Below are 23,368 nucleotides of genomic sequence, written 5' to 3'. Positions count from 1 at the left end.
ACACTTATTCCTCCAACAGTTCATTAAAATTACCACTTGTCTTATTTAACATTTACCCAGTTTACTGTTCCTAACCTATGCTCCCGTTTAGCAGATCTCAGCCATTAGTCTCATTTTTCTGCCCAGATTTTTAAATGGCCATGTGGTTCTGAAAACTCACTTCTCTCAAGGAAAGTCACTGATTCTCAGTCTGTCTAGATTTCTTCTCAGGGGATGAGAACGACAGGCAAAGTTGGAGGTCTTAGGTTCTGCAGCAGAGAGACAGAACTTTTCAGGGAAACTCGGGGCTGTACTTCATGTAAAAATTTGCGTCAAAGTGTGTTGAAATATTTTAACAACAGTATTTTATTTTATTAACAGTATTATTACATAAATTTTATTAACAGTATTATTACATAAATTTGTGGGGCCAAATGAACTTAATGCAATGAACTTAACCACCAATTTGAACAATTTTTGTTCACTAAAGCAGCTATTGCCCCAGAGTCTGTATAAGACATTTAATAAGGAAATCATAATTTTTATGAAAACATACAAGAATATAACCACCTTCAATTCCTAAGAGACTGGGGAAGAACATTCTTTCAGAAAGAATTCTTATTACTCACTGAAGCCTGATTACAGTTTCTCTTGAGGAGAGTCATGAGAATCCTATAAATTAAATGACATCCAACAAAGGTCAACCTGCTTGTTTTTAAGGCTGAATTACAAAAAAAATGCACTCAGAGAAGTTGGTGCCTTCTGCTTTACTTACTATGTTTAATTGCCTGTGCCTGTAATTCTTATTGCACTGAATACCAAAAAATGAAATCTGAAGAAAGAAGAGACTTTTCCACTTCATAATGTTCTCTTTTTTCTGAACCCACTTCTGAATGGGCACTTTGAATTATTCTGCATGTGCAATGACAGGAGATCCTGAAAAATCTCCATGACCAAATGAGGAGCACCTTCATTCTCCAGGACTCTAAGAAAAAATTAAAGAATTAAAATTGCTTTTATTTTCTATTCTTCTTATTGATTTGGGGCAGCCATCAAATGAGAAATTTTCACAAGGAGAGAACTTTTTTAAAAGCTCTCTGTGTCTCAACAGAAATAGAAATTCAAGTAGGAAGTGTGCGCTAGGGAGAAAGACACAGTCTGTGCCACACAGGCTGCGTGCACAGCTCGGCCAGATCACCCAGATTTTTCATCCATGGGCAGCTTCCTTCGCTGCCACTTATTGCTTAGGCCTCTCTGCTTAGACTGTGGGCCATGAAACATTACTCAGAAGAAACAACTTCTGCTATGCAACAATTAATATAGAAAAGACTGTAGCAATAGAAGATTCCCTACTCATGTCTCAAAAGAGAAAGCTCGAGTTCTGGAGAAGCCATGTGAGCCCAAGCCCCCACAGGTGGGGTGGACACCTGTGGGGTGGGGTGTTCCTGCCACCTTCCTGCCACCTTTCTGTTACAACGGCCCATCACCAGCAGATCAGAACACTGAGTGACTCCTACACCCCGGCACTGTTTTATTGGCATAAGGTAAGGGCTGGAGGAAGTTTGAATCACCTTGATTTCAGCATGTTCCCTTTAGCTAAGCTGCCCTTTGAGTCATGTGTTGTTTTTCCTTTGGGCCTTTAATTGCTGTTGCATGGCACATAAAAATAACCCAGGTTCCTAACATGTATATTTGCAGCAAGAACACTTGATTATATTTCTCTTCATCAATCCTATCTGCAAAGGGCACAGCATGGTGATAGAAAAGAGTGTCCTCCCAGAGAGCTTTTCCGCTTTGGGTGGGGGCTGCCAGGTGGAAACCTACTGCTTATATAAGAAAGCCCCTTAGTTCTGCAGATAAAATGAGCTCTTGGGCTCAATAGCAAGGCTGTGAGGCACTGACTGCCCTTTAGCCTGGGTCTTAGCTGGTCTCCTGTGGCTCCAATTCAAGGCTTGGCTGGCCCTGTTATTGCATCTTTCTTCCTCTCAGTTTGGTTGTGCACAGCTTTTATCAGACAAGATTTTCTCTCTGTATCCAACCCTTTCTCCAATTCAGTCAATATTTGTTTTCCGCATCATCACCACTCTTTCCTTGCTAAGTGCTAACCTCATTTTTACATTTCTTGCTTTCACCCGCTTTTATTTCTCTATTAAATTTATTTTTAAACTTTGTAATCAAAATTAGTCTTTATTTCTCTGAGTTCCTGAGTCCTCCTGCTTCCTGTGAGCCAGCTGTTGCATATCCAGTTTTACTTTACACCATAAAACATGAACTCTTTGACATGCGTGGGAGGGGTTTTTGTTTCTGGTATAAGTCTTTCCAATGATTTTTTTTTTATTGGTAAAGCTAGCTAAAGTCTATCTGGAAAAGCAATAAGAAAAGAAGTTGAGGATATCACTTAGACTTAAATACCGTCTAAGTTCATCAGTTTCTAAGAAATTTTATTCTGTCTGACAATGGTGAAAGGACACATCTGGATGCAGTGACTTGCGAACATTCTTTCCTCTGATATCAGTGAGAAATGACTCCCACTTCACACCTGCTGTTCCTTTCTGCCTTGAAAGGTGCAGCTTCTATCCGTAGCCTCACTAATCTTGCTCAGACTTTAAGCCATGAATGAACATTACTTCTTTGCAGAAATGTGCCTTGGCCCTGTAGTCCAAATTATATACTTTTATTTGCTCTTCATTTGTAGCCCAAAAGTCTCCTTTGAATCACAGACTGATACCCAACTGTCTACCTGATGTTTACCCCAGATGTCCAATAGAAACTAAAACTTAGTAAGGGCAAGCTGAAATTTTTCACCTTCCCTTTCTTATACCTGTTTTATTCTCTGGTGTCATCATCTACTTACTTAAACCAAAAACCTTAGCACTTTTAGAAGCTATGTCTGCTACGGTGATTTCAGTCCAGGTGATGTGTTACGAGAGGGCGCGCAGGAGGACCTGCAGGGTTACAAGGAAATCTGAACAATTCAGCAGACTCATGAGAAATGCAGGAACCTAACCTCAGGCTGAACAATCCAGGGCTTCTCACATGGAGGCAGAGGGCAGGCTTTGGTACACCAGCATCCACGGGTCTTTGTGACAAGCTTCCACTTACCCCAACTCCAGCGTTTGTAGGTGACTTGGTTCCACTGACTGAAATGAATTCCCCAGAGGAAGAAGGGGCCACTGAGGGCCATGAGAAAGTGGCCCTCACAGCAGTTGAGGGAAAGTCTGCCATCTTGGTGAGGACATGTCCACCATCTTGGTAAGGGCATATATTCTTGGTGAGGGGCATTTATGAAGTGCCGCAAAATCTCCTATATCACCTAGAATTCCCTTAATCCTTTCATGCATCAACACCCCCCTCAACCCACTGGAAAATCTTCATAATTTGACTCTTTTTTTAAAATTTTATTTTAAAGAGGGTAAAATTCAACACAACAAAACAGAACATAAGAAAGCAATGTAAGAGACACAGATTTCAAAGCAAGACAACAGGAGATCTTCACTATCTATCATATTGCCTCTTGTTTTCTTCCAAATAGTTGTCCATATCTTCACATACTGTAAATTCATACAAAGCAACATAGTACAAAACTGACCCAAACAGAATGATGAAGGTATTTTAGGTCTTCAAGGCCAGAGAATAAGGACGTCAACAATGGCTGTCATAGTGTCTCTCATTTTCTTCAAAATAGTTGTTCATACCTTCACGTATGTTGAAATTAACAAAACAAAACAGACTAAAATCACTCTTAACAAAGAATAATAGTATTGCTGGATTTCACATCGTGACACTACAGAATCAGCACTGGGTACCATAATGTCTCTTTTTCTTCAAAGTAGTTGTTCATTTCATCGTGCATTATATAATCAGTTCTCATGAACTGTTTAGAAGTTCTATGCATGCATGAGTCTCTACGTGTATATCTATCCTTTCTGTATTAGAGGGAAAAACAAAACAAAGCCAGACAAAACAAAACAAATTCCTAGAAAACCATGAAATGAAAAAGTCATATAAAACCACAATACAAGGTGATCTACAATGGTTACTATGATGTCTCTTGTTATCTTCAATAGAACTGTCTATATCATCAGGCATAGTATAATTTAACATAGCACTACATAGCAATATTAATAAAAACAAAACATTGGAGACATTATAAGACTTCAAAAGCAGGTAATAGTCAAACCAGAGTAGATATCCTAATGAATCTTGTCATCTTCAGAGTAGTTGCCTATACTCTCAGGCTTGATACTGTCAATCATAACAGATTTGAATAAAATCAGTCAATACAAAACAGTGATCTAACAAACCAGATTCAAATAAGATCAGTCATAATAAGACAGTGTAAGTTATACAGGGCTTCAGATTAAGTTAATAGGAAATTAAGGATTATTACCATAATATAGCCTGTTATTTTTGCTGTGTGTGCCCTCAAATCTAGTACAAGTAGACAGACTGGAACAGAATATAATCAAACTAAACAGAGTGGTGATAATAATGTGGATTTTAAATTCTGATACACTATTAACAATATCCTCTGCTCTCCTTTTTTAGATAGTCCTCTCCTTTCACTTTCACAGGATGCACTGTACCTTTTGGGTCCCACTAACTCCTTTAGTTTTTAGATGGGGGGTGGGCAACCTGCTATTTACCTAAGTGGTTCTGAACCTTTTTACCCCTGGGCTTCATCTTGAGTTGAATTCCTTTACTTAGAAAAGCCTCAAGGTTTTCCTTTGTTATAACTGAGTAGTTCTCTACTGCACAAAAGTATGTCTTTCCAAACTATCTGCAGGTGCTGGACAAGTTGCCCCTGTTTCTCTCTGGTTCCCTGTCACATAGAGCATTTTTTTCTCGTATTTGACTTTCAGTCCATAAACCCTCTTTCAGACTAATATTTCCTGTACAGAGCATCTTGATGGATCCTATCTCCTCTACCTGTGTTTCTTTTTGTTAGTTTATCAAGGCCATCTATGTTAGAGATTATAGCCAACCTTCTCTGCATTATTTCTGCTACGCTATTTTTCTGCCATTGGTTGTCTATTTTTCTCCTTAACTCCACTGTATGCCCCATTCATTGAAGCCTCTCTCCCACTGTTCTGGGAATCCTGGTGTGTTTTTTTCCTCTCTCTCTAGAATGTCCTTCAATATTTATGTAGGGTTGGATTGGTGGTCACAAACTCCCCTAGTTCTTTGTCATGGAAACACCTTGTTTCTCCATTAATTATGAGAGACAGTTTTTAGGGTACATCAATCTGGGTTAGAGATTATTTTCTTTTTAGGGCTTGGAATACTTGGCTCCAAGCTTTTCTTGATTTGATGGTTTGTGTTGAGAAGTCTGTCCTGATTCTGATGAGTTTTCCTTTATAGGTGATCTGTTTCTTTTCTCTGACAGTTTTTAATATTCTGTACTTGTGATGAATCTCTAGGATCTTGATTATTATGTGTCTGGATGTAGCTCTGTTTTGGTTGTAGCTGGCTGGAGTTCTGTATGCCACAATACATCTGAATATCATTTCCTTTTCCTATGCTTGGGAGGATTTCCTTAATTATTTCTGTGAATAACCTTTGTATTTGATTTGTGTTTACCCCTGCTTCATCACTCACATTTTTTATTCTTAAGTTATAGATCCTCTAGTTGTCTTCTAGCATTTGTATTGTTACTGCCTCTTTCCTTCTTATTTTTAAGAGATCTTTCCTTTTACAATCACACATTGCAAACCTATCTTCAAGTTTTGTTAATCTATCTCTAGTTTCTTTCAGGCAATTTCGCCAGCTTTCAATGGGGTTTTTCATTTTCTGGTAATCTCTTTGAATCTGTTTCATGTATTCTAGGGATTTTTAATATTCTTCATTGAATGTTTTTCTCCTTTTTTGTGTTCCTCCATTCTTCCTTCTGTGTTTTAAGAGGTGGTTAGCATTTCTTTTATTAATCTTCTTATATCTTGCTTTACTTATATTAGAATTTCAGTTTTGAGTTCATCTACAGGGTTACAAAGATATTTCTTTATGTCAGCTGATGCAGTGTCTGATATTGCATGTTTGCTGCTGTCGACTTCTTCTGTATTTACCTCTCCTGATCCCATTTACCCTGAGTTGGAGGCTATGGACCTTTTCTTGTTTCTTTCTCTTGTCATGTTTCTGGTTTCTTCCATACAAGTGTATGCTGGAGGTCCCAGCCCCTTTCCGTATTGGTTACGGTTCTTCTGAAGCATGCTGGCTAGGGATTGCTGCCCTCTCCAGTTTGCTGTTTATCATTGAGGTGCAAGCAGGGGTGGTGTAGGCTAGCCCCTTCCCTCTGAGCCAGTCAACCAGCAGGGGTCTTCACTACATTAGTGTGTGCCACATAGACAAAACCAGTTCAGGAGAGCTTCGGGGACAATTTCTTCCCTGACTATTGGATCCTGGCCAGGGGCGTGACCCAGCCCAAGCAGATGTCACCAATCTTCTCTGGGCAGAGAGCAACCATCTGAAGTCACTGCCATTCCTTGTTCAGGCCCATCCTATGCAATACCTATATGTCATCTGATCAGTTATCCTTTTTTTTGCTGGAGGGTCAAATTCTGAGCACCCACCGCAAATGGGTTAGTGCAGGTCTCCACACCAGTTTTGTTCTCCATTGGGCTTGCCAACCCCTGACTTCAGCATGACTCCAGCTCCTGCAGCAGGAGTGCCATGATTGCGAGTCTGAGTGGCTCCAGCCAGAGTGCTGCAACCACAAGTGTGACTGGTTCCAATGGGAGCACTGCAACCATGAGACTGACTGGCTTCTTTCCCTTTAGTTTCTTCCTGGATCAAGAAGATCCATCTCCCTCTATCTGGTCTTCTCCAGGATGCTTTATTTTGGCATCTGAGTTGTCGCTCTCAGAGAGGCTCCCTATTTCACTGCTTACTGTTCCACCATCTTTAGCTTCAATGATAATTTGACTTTCAAATAATATCCCAACACAACCTCTGTCTCACTACCTTACCCATTATCATTGTAATGCAAACCTGCTTCCACCAGGATGACAGTGCATCCTTTTTTCTCAGGCACTGTACCTCCTCTCCCCATAAGTAGGAAATAAAAGACTTAAGAATGTTTTCTGAGAGACAACTATAAGACTGAGACATGACCAATTAGAAATATGCAAATCTGCAAGAACAGAATGGGTCCCCTCAGTAACCCTAGACAGATGAGATACAATAGACCAAAGAAAGAGTATAGTTAGATTTCTGCATCACTGAACTTCACATCCATGGACTCAAACAACCAGAGATTCAAAAAAAATTCAGAAAAAATATTGCATCTGACCTGAACATGTACAGACTTTTTCTTCAATATTATTCCCTAAAAATACGTTATAACAACTAATCAGGTAAAATCTCCGTTGTGGTAAGTATGACATGTAATCTAAAGACAAATTAAATGTACAGGAGGATGTGGATGCATTATATGCAGATGAAATCAATTTTATACAAGAGACTTGAGACTTGAGAATTCTTAGGTTTTGCTATGTTTGGGGGTCCTGGAATAAATGCTCTGTCTATACCAAGGTACAACTCTACCCTACAGGAGCTAAGGAGGCAGAAGAAAAACTGATAGAAAGCCCAGAAGTCTCAGTCAGTGGATATCAGTAATCCATATTCCTTTGATAAGACAAAAATGTAAACATCATTCTAACCTGATGCTATTAACGTCATCCACTGAAATGTCTCATTTTTTGGCCTGATTTTGTGCTCAGTGTGTAGATGGAAGGTATGAAGAATTCAAGTAGTCCTATGTCAATGACATTTCTTGCTCATTGTAAATAAAAAATAGGTATTTCTGTCTCATACATCAATATCTTGTTATAAAAATCCAGAGAATGATAAATTTCCCAGCCACTATCCCTGAGAATACAGGTCTTAGATTGTGGCAAATTCACCAGGATGTATGCAAGACTGTATTTTCAAAAAAGGTGAGAACAGAAAGATCTCTGGTTCTGTGTGATCTTCCAGAACTTTTCCCTACCCTCATCAAGAAGAGGAAGCCAATTTTCTAACTCCTTCCGACTCTGCGGGCTCTTGACACTGGGCTCTTGCCCAGGCACGCAGACTCCCTTTGCAGTCTATACTCCAGTCATTAAAGAATGCTTTGACCTGTATTGTTATGTTGTTATGTCCTCTTTTATCTCAATCTCTCCCTTATTCATTAAAAAATTATTTAGTTATTTTTTATGATTTTTTTTAATTAAGGGGAAAAATTTTAAAAATTAGCAGGATATATTATAGTAAATTTTTTGATTTCCTATTAACTTGATTTGAAGTCCTGTAATACTCCCACTATCTTGTTTTGACTGATTAGACTCTGTTCCGTTCTGTATGATAGTATCAAGTTTGAGGGTATAGGCAACTACTTTGAAGGCAATAAGATTCACTATGATGCCCATTCTGGTTTGACTATTATCTTCTTTGGAAGTCCTATAATGTTTACAAGGTTTAGGTTTTATTGGTCTTGTTCTCTACTGTTTTGTTCAACTTTATAATACCTAATGAGATAGACAATTCTTTTTAAGGAAGCAAGAGGCATTATGGTAACCATTATTAATAACCTTGTACTCTGTTCTTACATCATGTACTATGTCTATCCTTGGTTTTGACTGACAGCTTTGTTTTGCCATATTTGACTTTATTCTCTTCCAAAAAAAAAAAGTAATAAGAACTAAGGAGTAATAAAACCTAAAATGTGTAAATTTTGTTTTAAAAAGAGAGGGAAAAAAAAGTGCTCTAAAGGATACAACTGCAAGTGTGTTTAGGGGTGTTAAATAGATGACCATATTAATGTTTTTGGTTGGATCATTGAACACAACTGTTTGCAGTCTCACTGTTTGAATGTCCACTTTGTATGCTTTGATACTGTGACTTGAGCAACTATCTCTAAGATGATAATGTGTAATCTATTAACTGGTGATTTCTTAGTTTTTGGGTTTTTTTTGTTTTTGTTTTTGTTTTTGTTTTTTTGTAGTTCTGTATTATTGTACCCTTACACCTCTTTGTTTTGTTTAGTTTTTTCTCTTTTTCCTTTTAAATAAAATTTTTTAAAAAAAGAATGGATAATGAACATCTCAAATTTTGACACCTTGAAAGTCCAAATGAGGCCCCTGACTCTGCAACACAAAAGTGTTCTCCTCAATCCTTCTTCTCTCTGTAAGGAGCAATTTTGTATTTCTAGTCTCCTCAAATTAAAATATTTGACTCACCCTCTCCCTTTTCAAGTTGTCAATGACTCCTCCTATCTTTGCATTTAAATACACCCAGACTCTGATCACTTCTCTTCATCTCTGGGTCACCATCCTGGTCCAAGCTACCAGCATCTCCCATCAGTATCATTGCAACCACTTCTTACCTGGTTTCTTTGTCTTCCTTTGTGCTCCCTCCCCTGTGGTGTGATTTTCATCACAGTGGTCTGATCTTAACATCTCTCCAATCAAACCCCGCCTTACTGAATGTTAAAGCCCAGGACCTTCTAGGATACATCTCCCTGGCTTCACTTCTTACCATGTTGTTTCTAGATGTCCAGGCTGATTTCCTTGCCATCTTTCAAATACATGCTGAAGGTTTCCAGTCACTTGCTGCTCCCCCACCTGGAATGCTGCTATACAGAGCCTGTCTCTCGCCCTCTTGGGTCTTTGATCAGTAATACTTTCCAGCTATACCTTCCCCACACACCATTCTAAACTTATATTTATCTCTCAGCTTTCTCATCCCTAGCTCTGCCTTATTTTTCTCAAGGTTCTGAACCCCTTCTGACACTATCCACTATATTTGCTTGATTGCTGTCTGATTTCCGTACTAGTACTAAGCTCTAGAAGATCAGGGATTTTATCTGTTTTGTTCACTACCATAACCTAGGTGTAGGGGTATAGGGGTGTAGAGAACAGTGTCCAGCACACAGGACATGCTCAAACAACATTTGTTGAATGAATTAATTCTTGACCAACATCCAGATTTTAATCTACAGCCAAAAACATTCTGTTTAGACGTACATACCCAGCTACTGAATGAATGCCTCAAATTCAAAGTCCTTTTGACACTTATAATATTAAAAAAAATCAAAGCTTTATTATCTCTTTTCCTGTCTGCCTTCCAGCCAACCTCCTCCCCCATATCTTCTGGGGGTGAATGACCTCATCCACCAGTCAGCGTCTCCATCTTTAAGATCAGCACCGCCCACCTTCTCCCCTGCACTCTTGTCTCCCACATCTTGTGCACCACCTTCTCCCCAGCTCCACTGTTCTGCCATCTGCCATTAGCACTTCTTACCAAGCAGTCACAGAGGATTGCTCCATGCAGAGGATGCCCCTTCAGATGCTGTGCAGGCATCTCAAGAGCGCTGCAACTGAGAGAAAACAGTATCACCCCATCCTCTCTTCAGAAGGTGCAACTGCTTCCTCCACCTCCTAGGCACGGAAGCCTGGGATTCTCAGGCTAGGTCTCAGTGACTTTCTCATTCTAGCCTAAGCAGTTATCACTTTCTTTCCAGTACTTCTGCCTGGTCACCTTCCTCCAATTCCTCAACACCATCCTTTCTTCCTGAGCTGCTCTCAGTTCTCCATTGTCTCCAGCTGGCTATGAAAGCCCAGGTCAAAGCTCCTGTCTTTAGGGAAGTGAATGCTCCCACTCCAATTTCCCTTTGTATATCAGTGGCTCCTCCTCAGTATCTTCCTTTAGGCATTCATTGTGTGTGTCATAGGCATTTCCGTGTTGCCGGAGTGGTAGTGACATGTCCTTCACATTATCTTAAAGTCGCTCGACTCAAACTAGTCCTGTGACCTTACCAGATTGGGAGCACTGTGAAAACCTGTGAAAGGAATGAGCAACCTCCCAAATCCCAGGAACTAAAAGAACCCAAAATACAGCAGCCCTATTTATTGTCTTGTTCTTTTCATTTATTCATTTAGAAACAAGTCAGCAGCACAGGGCTGCTCAAATACTGTATTATAGATATCTAGATAGATACACATATGCATATAGCTATACCCTTACCTACCTACCCATATACAATTTAGATATCATGCCTATATGGTATCTACATATCACAATGTAATATGCATATATAATATCTATACATATAAGGAGAGAGATTTGATTGAACTAATGTTGAATGTCTAAATTTTTTTAAATTACTACAGTGAAGGACACACTGCTACTAATCCTCTTCAAAATACTTCCCCTTGCCTTGAGCTCACTTTTCCATCATATTTGGCATGTTCTGAAGCAATTCTGAAACTTCTCTTTTATGAGTATCTTGCCATTGATTCAAATTATTTGTGGCAATTTCTGGCAAATAAAAACATGACACTGTGTCCTCATCCACCTGATTCACTGGATCTGACACTGTGTGACTTCAGGCTCTCCCCCAAAGGTAAAATGACCATGAACGGTAAATACTTTTAATTCATTCAGACATCGAGGCAGCTGTGACAGAGCACCTAAAGGTAATTACGAAAAAGACTCCTGGAAAGTAAAGACATGCTACTGAAAGCAACAGGCCAATAGGATGAGTACATTTGAAGCAAGAGGGATTATTTTGAAGGTCATGTGTCTTTTACTGCAATTGATTTTAATTTAACATTCACTGTATTTTTTTATCACGTCCTTTAGTAATTCCCCAACTTGAGTACACATCAGAACACCCCCAGGCTCCCATTAAAGCCCAGACTGCAAAACTCCAGCTTCCTTCCCCCTGCTCACTGGGTCCTTCTCTTATGACACACATGAATTCTTATTTCAGGTTTTACTTCTCAGGGAGCCAAGTCCAAGACAGCACCCTTTCTCCCTAAGTCTTGTTGGTTTTGATAAATAGTGACATGTCCTTCCTGAAGCCCTCTTCACAGACTTTTAGTACATGATAGTGATCAATTAAAAGCACACTTTGCATTTAGTATAAAAGCAAGGTACAGAGTTAGGCAGGTATAACCTCTAGAGTCCACATGAGCTTCTAGTCCAGGTCTTCTGTGGGCACAGAGAAAGTCAGCCTTGCTATACTATGTGCTCAGAAAGCCCTGAGGACAAGAATCTGGGGCAGCCTGCCTTTTGCTGAACTGTGTGCTTTACTATGAAATCAGAGCACCAGAGAAGCCAGCTCTAATAATGAAAAACAGTTAACATTTAATTCACACACATGCTGATTTATTTTATAATTGTAGATGTTGGAGCAGTCTGTCTTTCCCAGAGTCCACAGTGACTGCAAAGGTAATTACTAAGAAGGCTCAGCTCTGCTTATGTTATGGAAATGCTATGTGTCTCAAAACGACTTAATTGTGGGGTCACTGAATTTTCCCTAAAGAGCACTAGGAGTAGGAAACCCACTTTAAAGAAGAGACTATGCCTTTTCCTCACTCATATAGGAATTCACTTTAACTGCCACTCTATGCTTTTCTGTGTAAGGAAGTGGATTCTGGGAAACACAGTCCTACAAAGAAGCTGACAATAAAAAACTGTGAAAGAAAGCTATTTAGAAAATGGTTGCATGCTATTCTTAAAGCCATGGTTGTCCATCCATGGAGCTTTGAGGATGTGAACCTCCACACACACATACACATAGATATTAGTTTTTAAGATTGGATGCCTAGAATGGCCTGGGATAAGTGCTGACATGCTGTGAGAAAGGAAAATGAGGGAGGACTCATGCATGACTAAATGAGCCTTTCTCTCCACAAGTCAGTTATCAAAGGACAACAAAGGCCTTGGCACATTCCTGCTCAGTATATTTTCACCTTTCTTCTCAAATTTGCATCCCATCCCAAATCCAGTCTCTTAACCTTCTCTGAACTTGAATTCTGCACAAAGGATTTACAAATGAGGCACCTTTCTATGAAGTTCAGTTGTTCACCAGGTAGATAGAGGGGCATGGATTTCCAGCCAAAACAACTGGGATACCATATCATGGCAGCTGGAAATACACTTTTATACTGGGGACCTGATTCATTCATTACAGCTCAACTTCAAAGGATGAGAATGGAGGAGCTCCTCCTCAGGAAGTTCATGCACTGAGCAGGAGTTTGTACTTAAATAGAGAGTTGTAATCAGGGTCCCATGAGGATTGTAGAAAGATCCTACAGCAACAGTGTGGATCATGACCTGATGGGACAGTAATAGAAGAGAAAAACTGGAAAGAGGCTGGCCTGGGGTGAGGGTTTGAATGTAGGGTAGAAGAGGCTGGTGAATGGACATATTTGTTAGGAAGAATGGCTAGGAAGTAATGCTTTTAGAAGTAATGCCACTGTAAGTAGAGATGTGATGGGAACCCTGAAGGCCAGTCTCCTGTCACCTTTCCTCAGCTCTGGAATGAGCACTGGGTACATCATGTGTTACCTGCTGCCTCTGCTGATCTGACATTTATCTCAACTATTCTCTGCTAGAGATCCTTGTGGCCAGCAAAATAATGAAACAGCAAACCATGCAGCTTCAGTGGGTCTCACACATTTTCCAAGTCCAGGGATGCCTAGAGACCACTTCCAGCTCAATATTCCGAGTCAACTAGTCCCTAGAAAACAAGATAGCCCTTACTTTCTCCAGGCCTGTTGGCAGAATTCTTAGAAGATGACCAAGCTAGAAGAACAGCTCCTTCCAGGCCCCCTCCAAGCCCAAGGCTCACCATGACATACTTACATTTATGAGCTACAATTCTCTTCAGAGTGGAAATAAAATGCACTCTTATTGTAGGAGCTGAGAATACTGTGTTTCTGGGGTAGACTCTCTAGTGGCGAAAATCACGTCTTTATTTGAGGTGAATTTCCATTTAGCTAAATTTATGCTGCCTTTGGGAGGTACCTCAAAGCTTTGAATACAAGCTTTGTTTTGCCCCTGTCCTGAAAGGAGGACCCCTCAATTGTTGGTTAAAAGCTATTCAGTAACAGCTTGCCAGTGTTTTGCTGATAACATTCTCTTTCCTGATTCATCAGGGCTTCCCTGTGAGGGTGGGAGCCTGTGGCTGAGTCTCTCCAGACAGGTGTGTCTAACTCTGACCGTGAGCCTTCAGTAACTCATGGATTCAGAACCCAAAAGGAAAGCAAGAAGTCCCAGACTTCACCCCTGCTCCCATGGCTTCCCAGAGCTGTCAACTCTGTGAAGTGAGTGGGAGGCTGCATGGTACCATGTGATCCTGGCTTGAAAGGGGAAGGAAGGCAGGTGCTGTGCAGCTCTGCAGGGCTCTCAGAGCTCACCAGCAATGACTGTGTGAAGAGGAGGCAGCACTTGCATGAAGGTGAGTCCTGGGGCTGGGCTATCCTTTGAAGGACTCGCGGGCTTGCAAAGATTCCTCCGCTGGGTAGCTCAGCTTCTAACTTTGAAGCTTCCTTGTTCTTGAAATTCTCAAAAGTTGTTATCTAATCTCTGCTGCCTTTTCAGGCCTGAGAATCCAAGAACTGTGCCCATTCTGGTGAGCATTTGCTTGATCAGTGGGGTTTGATTAACACAGAAAATTCCAAAAGAGAAGCCTCAGAGCCTTGAGCCTCTCCTCTACCCACCTGGAGAGCTGTCCAGGGTGCTAATGAGCCTGAGGAAACCAAATACTTGACCATGTAAGCTAGCAAAATAACTTCAGAAAACTAAAGAGCCTGCTCTTAGTATTTCCATGAGGGTGGCAGGACTAAATTGGGACAGTGGTCACTCTTGAAAGAGGCATCCCCTGGGTACGATGTCCCTGGAAAATGCTTCATTTTGCTCTTCTTCCTGCTCCCCACAATCACACACATTCTCCACTCTTGTCTGAAGTTACTGGCTTCACTCTATGGCCCCTGATTGTTCAGTCTTTATCAAGCACCTACCACCCAAGATTTTAAGTGGTTACATTCATGGTTACTTTCTACCTGCCCTTGTGTAGTTTCTTCCAGTGCCAACTTGGGATTTGACTATGTGACCTATTTGGGCCAAAGGGACAAATAGGCCAGCATAAGACAAAACAAAATACAGACACACTGAGGCACCATCTCTTGCCACTTTGGGGACTCCACACAATCATGTCTCAATAGACAAGGAGAGACCACAAGGAACAGAAATGACCTAGAAGTGGTCTGCTCTTGATGAGGCCACTACAGACCAGTTGGACCTCAGCCAGTCTGGCTGCTGGTTGCAGACATATGAGTGAAACCAACTGAGACCAGAACACACTCTGGCCTGAGCCCATGCCAAACTTCCAATCCACAGAGTCATGAGACAAGTGGAAGACTTAGGCTAACAAATTTGGAGGTGTTTTTTGTACCATGAAAGGGTGACAGTGTGGGTTATTGTAAGAACCAGAGAGGTGATCTACAGATTAGAACTCTGTCTGACACATAATACATTTCATTAGCTGGTACCTAGCACTAATCTCCATGGACAGAGCAGAAGTACTAAAGAGGTATCAATGATGCCTGTGCCCTGAAACATTAACCTACTCTCCAGCAATGGGGGTAACCTGCTATAAGAGAACAGTTCAAGGCAGCTTGTATTGAATATCCTCAATGAGATTTCTTCACAATTTGTACCTGAAGAACAGCGATGATGATTACATCAAGAACCTTGTTCTGACCCCTAAGATGAAGTGGGTAGGTTTGATTTCTTGTTACCAAGGTAACCTCTCTTAATAAGCCTTGAGAAGATAATTACTTTGTTCTGTGTGTTGCACACTAACACTGTACACAGACAATGTGTTTACATAAGAAACAGACACACATAGAATCACCTCGATCTGACCAAGTACAACTTGTCAAAGAATAAACACTTACCAGTGAGAGAACCTCCTCAGCACTAGTTCCCAGGAATATCATCTCAAAATGTAATAATGATTTTAGAGTTATAAGGAATTTTTAAAAGCTAAATGTGTCCAATTTTCCAATTTGATACATGCATACCTGTGTTTATGGCACCATAATTCATAATAGCTAAATCTTGGAAACATATGGCCATTGACAAACAAATGGGTAAAGAAAATGTGGTAAATACATTTAAAATATTTTGGAAGTGATGAAACAGGGAATCATCTGAGTCTGTCCCCACTTCCTACTTACCTATTTTCCATTTCACTCCTCATTTGCATATATACATATTTATATATATTTATACATATTGAGTTTCTTGTATAAGAGAAACCATGAAATATTCAGTCTTGTGTGTCTCACTTATTTCACTTAATAAAATATTATGTTCACAGGTTACATCCATTTATCTATGAATGCCTCCAGTTTATCTTTATGGCAGTGTAGTACTCTACTGTGTATAAATACCACATTCCCTTAGACATTCATCTATTGGTAGACATACACACTGTTTCTAAGATCTACTATAAACTGTGCTACTATAAACATAGGTACACATGTATCTTGTAATCTGATCATTTTAACTCTTGGGAAGATAATTACAAGGGGATAATATCTGTTTCTTTTTGTAAAAGAAAATCATTTTTGTCTATATCTTAATACTGAGTAGCTACTTTGAAGATAATGACACACAATGTATTAGCCATTGTTATTCTGTTATTATTTTGTTATGAAGTTTTATTTTTTCATAAAAGAAAAAGAAAAAGTGGTAGACACAGAATGGAGTACTACTATACCATAAGAAGAAAAACTTGAGTCATTTGTAGAAAAGTGGATATACCTTGACACCACGATGTTAAGGGAAATATACACAAGCTTAAATATTGCATGGTCTCTCTTATGTGAGAAACCCAGAGCATACATAAAGAGAAAAGGTAGATAATAGGAAGCAGGGAGATAGATCTTTCTCAAATGGGAAGAAGATCATGAGATGGAGAGGGGAAGGAGTGGACGGAAGGGGAATGATGAAGCATTAAGCTGGGTTATGCACAGCCACCAACTCCACATAAGGAAGGCAAAGCATTACGTACTGCAAACATTTTCCAGTAAAGAAAATGATCCAAAAAAAAAAGGAAAAGACAAAGCTAAGACTCCCCAGCTGAATTATGATCCCAGTGTTTCACAGCAAGTCAACAACACAACGGGGACTAAAAACTCTGTCTGTCTCCTTCAGTGGGTACCGAGTTACAGTCAGATCAGAGAGAGAAGCTCCGGGATGCTATGGCACAGTGTGATGACTAGAAGACAATTATGTGTTGTATGTTTTAAAAAGCTAAAAGAAAGGAGTTTGAAAGTCTTCATCCCAAAGAAATGATAAATGTTTGAGGTGGTAAACATATTTAACCTGATTTAACCATTGCTGCAATGTGCATATGTACAGAACATTACTGGGCAGCTCCCATTAATAGGTACAACCTTTATGATTTTGAATATTGGTTAAAATTTTAAAATTTAAGGCCTAAAATTGGTTTTAATTTGGTTTCTTGATTCCTAGACTAGCATTCTTCTTATCACTTTGTGGTTTGTTTATGGCAATATGCGGTAAAATGTGTTTATTAAAAACAGTAATATTGCCATGCTTTAAAGAAGCAATTAATGGCAACAATGCAAGTAAACATAAATGCACAAATTTTTAAAACTATATAGTCCTTCCATTCAGAAATAACCATGGTTAAATTTTCATGTACCATTCCTGTCAGCCTTCCATGAATGCATCCTAAATCTTTAAAAAAGTAAAAGAGACCACACTGTGTGCTATATGTTAGTCTGCTTTTTTTCTCTAATATTTTATTGCTAGTACATGTCCTGTTATTAAATGTTCATTTATGCCATTTCTTTATCAGCATAGTTTGTTTCCTTTCATAATAGCTTTTACACCTGCAGACTTGAGGAATTTCCCTTTCAGATTGGGCCTACCTTGAATTTCTTTTGCCCCAAACATTATCTTTGATTTGTTCCTGACATAATTCTAAGGAGTCCTGGAGTACAAATAGAGATAACTACCATAGTTGAAGCCTAAAGAGAAGTCAAAACCCATAGCTTTCACACATCAGGAAGGTTGTTCAATGTGTAATCAGAGAAAGGCATATTAAAATCACCGTCATTGCTGTTCTTTTAGTAAGCTGGAAGATATAACAAGTCTGACAATGCACTGTGCTGAGGAAGCCCGCACTCTTACATACTGCAGGTAGGAAAGAGGGAAGCTTGACAATGCAGATTAAAATGACATGATCGCGCATGTCAGTTCAGCAGCAGCTCTGATTCTCGGAAGCAGCATTTCTACTTATCTCCCCACATTCAAAATAATAGGTACTTGAAGCTAATGAGTTCTAGTGAAGTTAATGAGTTACTAATTAAGAAAGATTGGAAGCATCTTAAACATCTATAAATTGGAAATTGGTGACTTGTCCAAGGAACACATGGAACGTAAAATCACATAACTAAAGTGTGTGTGTGTGTGTGTGTGTGTCTGTCTGTCTGTCTGTCTGTCTGTCTGTCTGCTCTCTGTGTATGTGTGCACATATTCATATGGGGTAAGAATTAATACAAATAGGGGAAGCAAAAACCAAAATGCTGCCATTTATGGGAGATGAAACTTGCATTAAACAACTCAAGAATATGCAACAGATATCCTTGTCCTTTAGAATCCTGGGTGCCAGAGAAACCGCTATCTTTGAACAGGCAACAACTTGGGTCAAAGTCTTGGGAAATCTCCACTGCGCTTACCACATCACTTTTGATGCTTATGCATCTATCTGCCTTTCTCCAATTTTTTTCCTGTTTTCTCATCACTATAGATGGCTAATTTGCTCATCAAAAAAATTGGGTTGCTTCAGCAGTGTTTAAGGCTAAGAAATGGTAATAGCTGTGTTAGAGAAAGGTTTTCATCCTCCTGGTCAACACTTATGCTTGACTTTCTAAACAAACTTTTTGAGTCCTAAGTTAGCCACAGGTCTTCAATCAAATCATGACATTGAGAATAGAGCAGAGATTGCTGTCATGACCTCCTCGGTTACTGCCTGTCGATGGGCATCTGGGACTGGGCAGAGAGCTTCTCCCACAGGACTGCTGAGCCCCTGCCACAGAGCAGCCTGGACTCCTGTGGAGGAGCAAAGCATTTTCTCCTAGCGCCCTGCATAGCTGCACTCAGATGTTCTCCACACAGGACCCAGTCTTTAAGGGCAAAGCAATGTGTCTCCTGTGGAACAGAGTCCAACTGGTGCAGCCAGTTACTGTCAGCTTTGTGCTGCACAAGACAAGGTGAGGTAAACAGGCCCAATGTCACCTATCTCTTCCTCTATTCCAACCTTCTTGTAATACGGAATGTGATGCTTTCTACACATTGCTACATTCCACTAAAGATGTGGAAAAAGAGCTCATGTCATTAGATGGCTCAGGGGCAATATTGAAATCTATTCTGTTTGATTTACATTTTTTCTCTCTTTCTGTATGTCCACAAATTAATGAGAATAAGAGACTCAAAGCCCAAGTTCTCCTAGATAAAGGTTTGCATTAATCTTTGTGCCACCTCACATCCTCTGGTGTGTCCTGTTAGGATCCTTTCTGTGACTTCTCAGCATTTACCTCTGTATAGTGACAGCAAATACCCATGATTCTCTGCCTGAAAGGAACTTTTAGCTTGTGCATAGGACAGCTAAAAACACAATGCTAGGGTCAGTATTTCCTGAAACAATCTTCCACCAATCATGGGCACTGAATTGTTCCCTGAAAACCTGATTTTCTCATCCCGTATCTGTAACAAGTTGGGCACATTCTAACACAGTGTGTCAGAGGCCCTAGTGATGACACACCAGTTGCTCAAGGTGGAGCCCTGCTGGTCATATGCACAGCCAGAAATGCAGCAGAGATGAATGGGAAAAGAATTTCACTTTTCAGTAATATGACATAATAAGATATCAGGAGAAATCTTACTAAGTAATGCAGGCATCATGCAATACTTGATTCAAAAATGAAAAATATTTAAAATTCATGGCTAACATGATGGTGAAAAACAAGGAAGCTCTTTGAAGAGTAGAACTTTTTTTGAAAACCCAAGTCTAAAATGGCAAGCAATGCTGTAATTAGAATTTTCTCTGTGTATTTTTTATCCCAGTTACTCTAAACCCTGAATTTCAGCAAGACATGAGGTAGGAAACAGAAGACAAAACTGAGACCTTAACTGGTGGTCTTGAGGAAGATGCAGCATCAGTCCTGGGCCAGTAAAAGACAAAACTGTCTGGTACAAAATAAATGAAAAAAAATGAAGTCCTTCCAAGGCAGAAGACCCATTCATGCCTTGTGTCTCAGCTTTGGCAATGACAGAAATCTTAATAATAATGTAAAAATTTTAAAATAGTCTTCCTTAACAGCATGTGACAACAGCCACCAAGTCTTGGCTGTGAGTAACAGTGTCACGAGTTGCTGGCAGAAATGCTAACTAACACTTCTGTCTTGGAAGATCATCACCTTGAACTAAAACTCCAAGCATTCCTGGAGATAATGATCTGAAGAACACGAATTCACAATGGAACACACTCGTGTGTCACTTGTGATTGGACCACATTCCGAGAAATGTGCTAGTGGAGGTCAGCAATCTTACCCACCTCCTGAGGGTAAGAGTCACCTACCTGGCATGGACTCTTGATGCAGTCCAGAGATGGTCAGCACGCGGATTCGGAGGCTGTTTCCAGTGACACTTACTTTCTAGGAAGTAGGAGGAGTGAATTCTAAAATAAAGTGTATAGTTCAATAAACACATAAAACAGAAGCACAGTTATTTGCTATCATTATCAAGTACTGGTGCCATTCCTAACTATATATGTCATACTTTTCCACAACTGATATGCAATGAGTTTTTCACAACTGTATCATCACATGCGAGTAACATGTGCAACAACATTGTGGTGGCTGTGATGTCTCAAGGTCGTAGGAATTTCCCATATGTGGTCCATTGTTGGTCAAAATGTTGTTAAGTGGTACATGAACAAATCCTCAAACACATGGAAAACAAGGGACTATTAAAGCAGAACTCGGAGAGAAACTCAGCCTTTCCCTCTATGAAGTCTCCCTATGGAATATTAACCAGCCATAAAGAAGGATAAACTGGAGACTTTTATAGGTAAGTGGATGCAACTCAAGATCATACTCGTAAGTGAAAAAAATCAGATCCACATGTATATGTGTAAACATCATATTGTCTCACTAGTGTGAGAAACTGACCCAAAATGTACATTAGATATTACAAATTTGGAAGAAACTATTGAAAAGAAAAGAGAAACTGTGATGGGGAAAGGAGAAAGGAAGGAAGGGAAAAGGATATAGATATAGATATAGATATATGTACATATATGGTAAAAAATACATAATAGTAAAAATTTTACTATTATAGAATATAGAATATATATTTGATAGTTGAGATAGTTATATAGCTAATTTCTTTTAATTCATTGAAATGAAAGGCTTGTGCTAATGTTTGGGCAATATTTCATGCTTATATCTTGTACTATAAGTAAATACTATGACAATAATAACATGCAGTGTACTAATTATTGTTACTCTCCCATTAGTCTGTTTTGAAACTATGTTTTATTGTTAGTTTCCTTTTTTCTCTTTAAAGTAAAATTTTTAAAAAAAGTCTTCCCAGCTCAAGCAAGCAGCACCTGGGGCAGCCCCTCCCTCAGAATGCAGACCTGTGCTTTCTCACCATGGTCCTGTGCTCTCTCACTAATAGAGGAGACAGGTCCAGCAGTTCTATCATGGGAGTCTGCTCCCTTAGGGGGCAGCACTGTGGACCACCACCTAGAAAGCTGATGAGCGAGGTTGTGAACAAGCTTCACAGTATCCTGACATCCTGAGATGCACAGGGTGTGTTTTCTTTCAAGGCTAAGATAGGCTAGCTGCTATGGTGACTGTCTCTGTTTCACCTCTGTATCTCTACTTGCTAGATGTCACAATATGTATGAAAGGGGACCACTCCTTGGTTTGAGGCCCAGCCTGGATTTTAGCATTTCTAGTGGCTGGGACAGTGCACCCTTAGTCTTCCTGAAGATCCCTCCTGGTCTCTCCAGTTTCTTGAAAATTCCACAACACTATGAGTGACAGTCAAAAAAAAAATACATAAGATACCCAGGCTTCCATGACTAATGACATTAGAATTAAAATGCACACTATATGAAATAAATAGGTTTATAAATAGAGATAAGAGACTTGGGACTATGACAAAGGAATAAAAGACACTCAAAGTAGACCAGGTTTTATTTTTTTAAAAAGAACCACAAAGATCTTGTGAAGAACAGCCATAATTAAAGTTAGAAATTCAGTAGATGGCAAAAAAAAAAACCAGATTAGACACACCTGAGATGAGAGTTGATAGATGGAAAAACAGATCTGAAAAAAAGCACCAAGGACTGTGCTGAACAACACTGCCGGAAATCAGTATAACAGCAGAGAGTCAAAGGACCCAACAGTGGTGTGATCAAGATTCCAGAAAGAAAATTAAAAAGCAGGGGTCAGAAGCACTAGCTCAAGTGATGATGATGGAAAATTCCCAGGATTGCTGAAGGAAAGGCATTAATCCTCAGATGCAGAAAATTAGAACAAATCCAAAGAACTCCTACACAACCGGATCCTGACAAAACTACATCATTCTATATTTCTCTTTTAAAAATCTTAGAAATAGCCAGGAAAAAAAGACAAATGTATAACCATTAGCAAGAAAGCAGCTGTATCAATGATAACGGAAGGTACAGGACTGTGAAATACAATTCTAAAAGCACTGAGGAAAGGTAACTCACAGAATTGTACAGCCAGCAAAGACAAATCTGGGTTTAAAAAAAAAGACATTTTCAGACACACAGAATGGAGATTTACTTTTTTCAATAAACTGTGAATACAGAAACTTCAAAGGGAGAAAAAATTGAAGGCTGGAAAATCTAAGAAGCAAGAAAGAATGGTAAGTAATAAACACAGCATGTCACGGTAAATGTGTGGATGTAAAAAGCACAGTTGAACTAAAATCCTTGACAATCATACAGAAATCAGGAGGGGGTGACTGGAGGTAAAACATTCCAAAGTAAAATCTTATTGTGCTTGAGAGAGGCATAAAGATGATGTCAATGTTAGACCTCGATAAACATCTGTAGGACAAGCCAGTCATTTTCGAGGTTGCCCGGGAGACCCCTGGAAAGTGGGTATTGCATTTCATCTCAATGCTGTCCACGTGAAGGGCTCATTTTGCAAAAGTCACATAAACTATACACTCGTGATATGTGCATCTTTATATGTAAATTACACTTCAATAAAAACTTAAAATATACAGATGGAAATCACCAGGTCAATCCTTGAAATAACAGAAATACAGTGTATAAGAAGGACATATAATTTCCCAACCTGGCAAGGAACAGGATGAACTGGAGAAACACATACACGATCCAGAAAAAAAGTTTAAAGCATAAAATAAATTATGAAAAAGTCAAAATATGAGGTAAAAGTGGACCCAGATATATGTGTAATCACAATCAATGTACATTTTATAAAAATGCAAAACAAATATATCCTGGATCTTTTAAAATACAGAG

The 23,368-nt window shown here is 39.5% G+C and overlaps 1 long non-coding RNA gene across 1 annotated transcript in view; it reads left to right on the top strand.

The window, feature by feature from the left end:
• The first annotated feature begins 1,202 nt into the window (after positions 1–1,202).
• The window catches only part of LOC134475881 (uncharacterized), a 40,587-nt gene continuing 18,421 nt past the window's right edge, over positions 1,203–23,368 (top strand). The window contains exon 1 of the long non-coding RNA XR_010047209.1: positions 1,203–1,523. This is a non-coding gene — a long non-coding RNA (uncharacterized LOC134475881). The remainder of the gene's footprint in view (positions 1,524–23,368) is intronic.

Source organism: Cavia porcellus, unplaced genomic scaffold (assembly GCF_034190915.1).
Source record: "Cavia porcellus strain 051 isolate PalLab524CR breed Dunkin Hartley unplaced genomic scaffold, mCavPor4.1 scaffold_5, whole genome shotgun sequence".
Taxonomy (NCBI): domain Eukaryota; kingdom Metazoa; phylum Chordata; class Mammalia; order Rodentia; family Caviidae; genus Cavia; species Cavia porcellus.
Note: the sequence above shows the minus strand (reverse complement) of the source record. Positions and strands in the feature narration are given on the sequence as shown.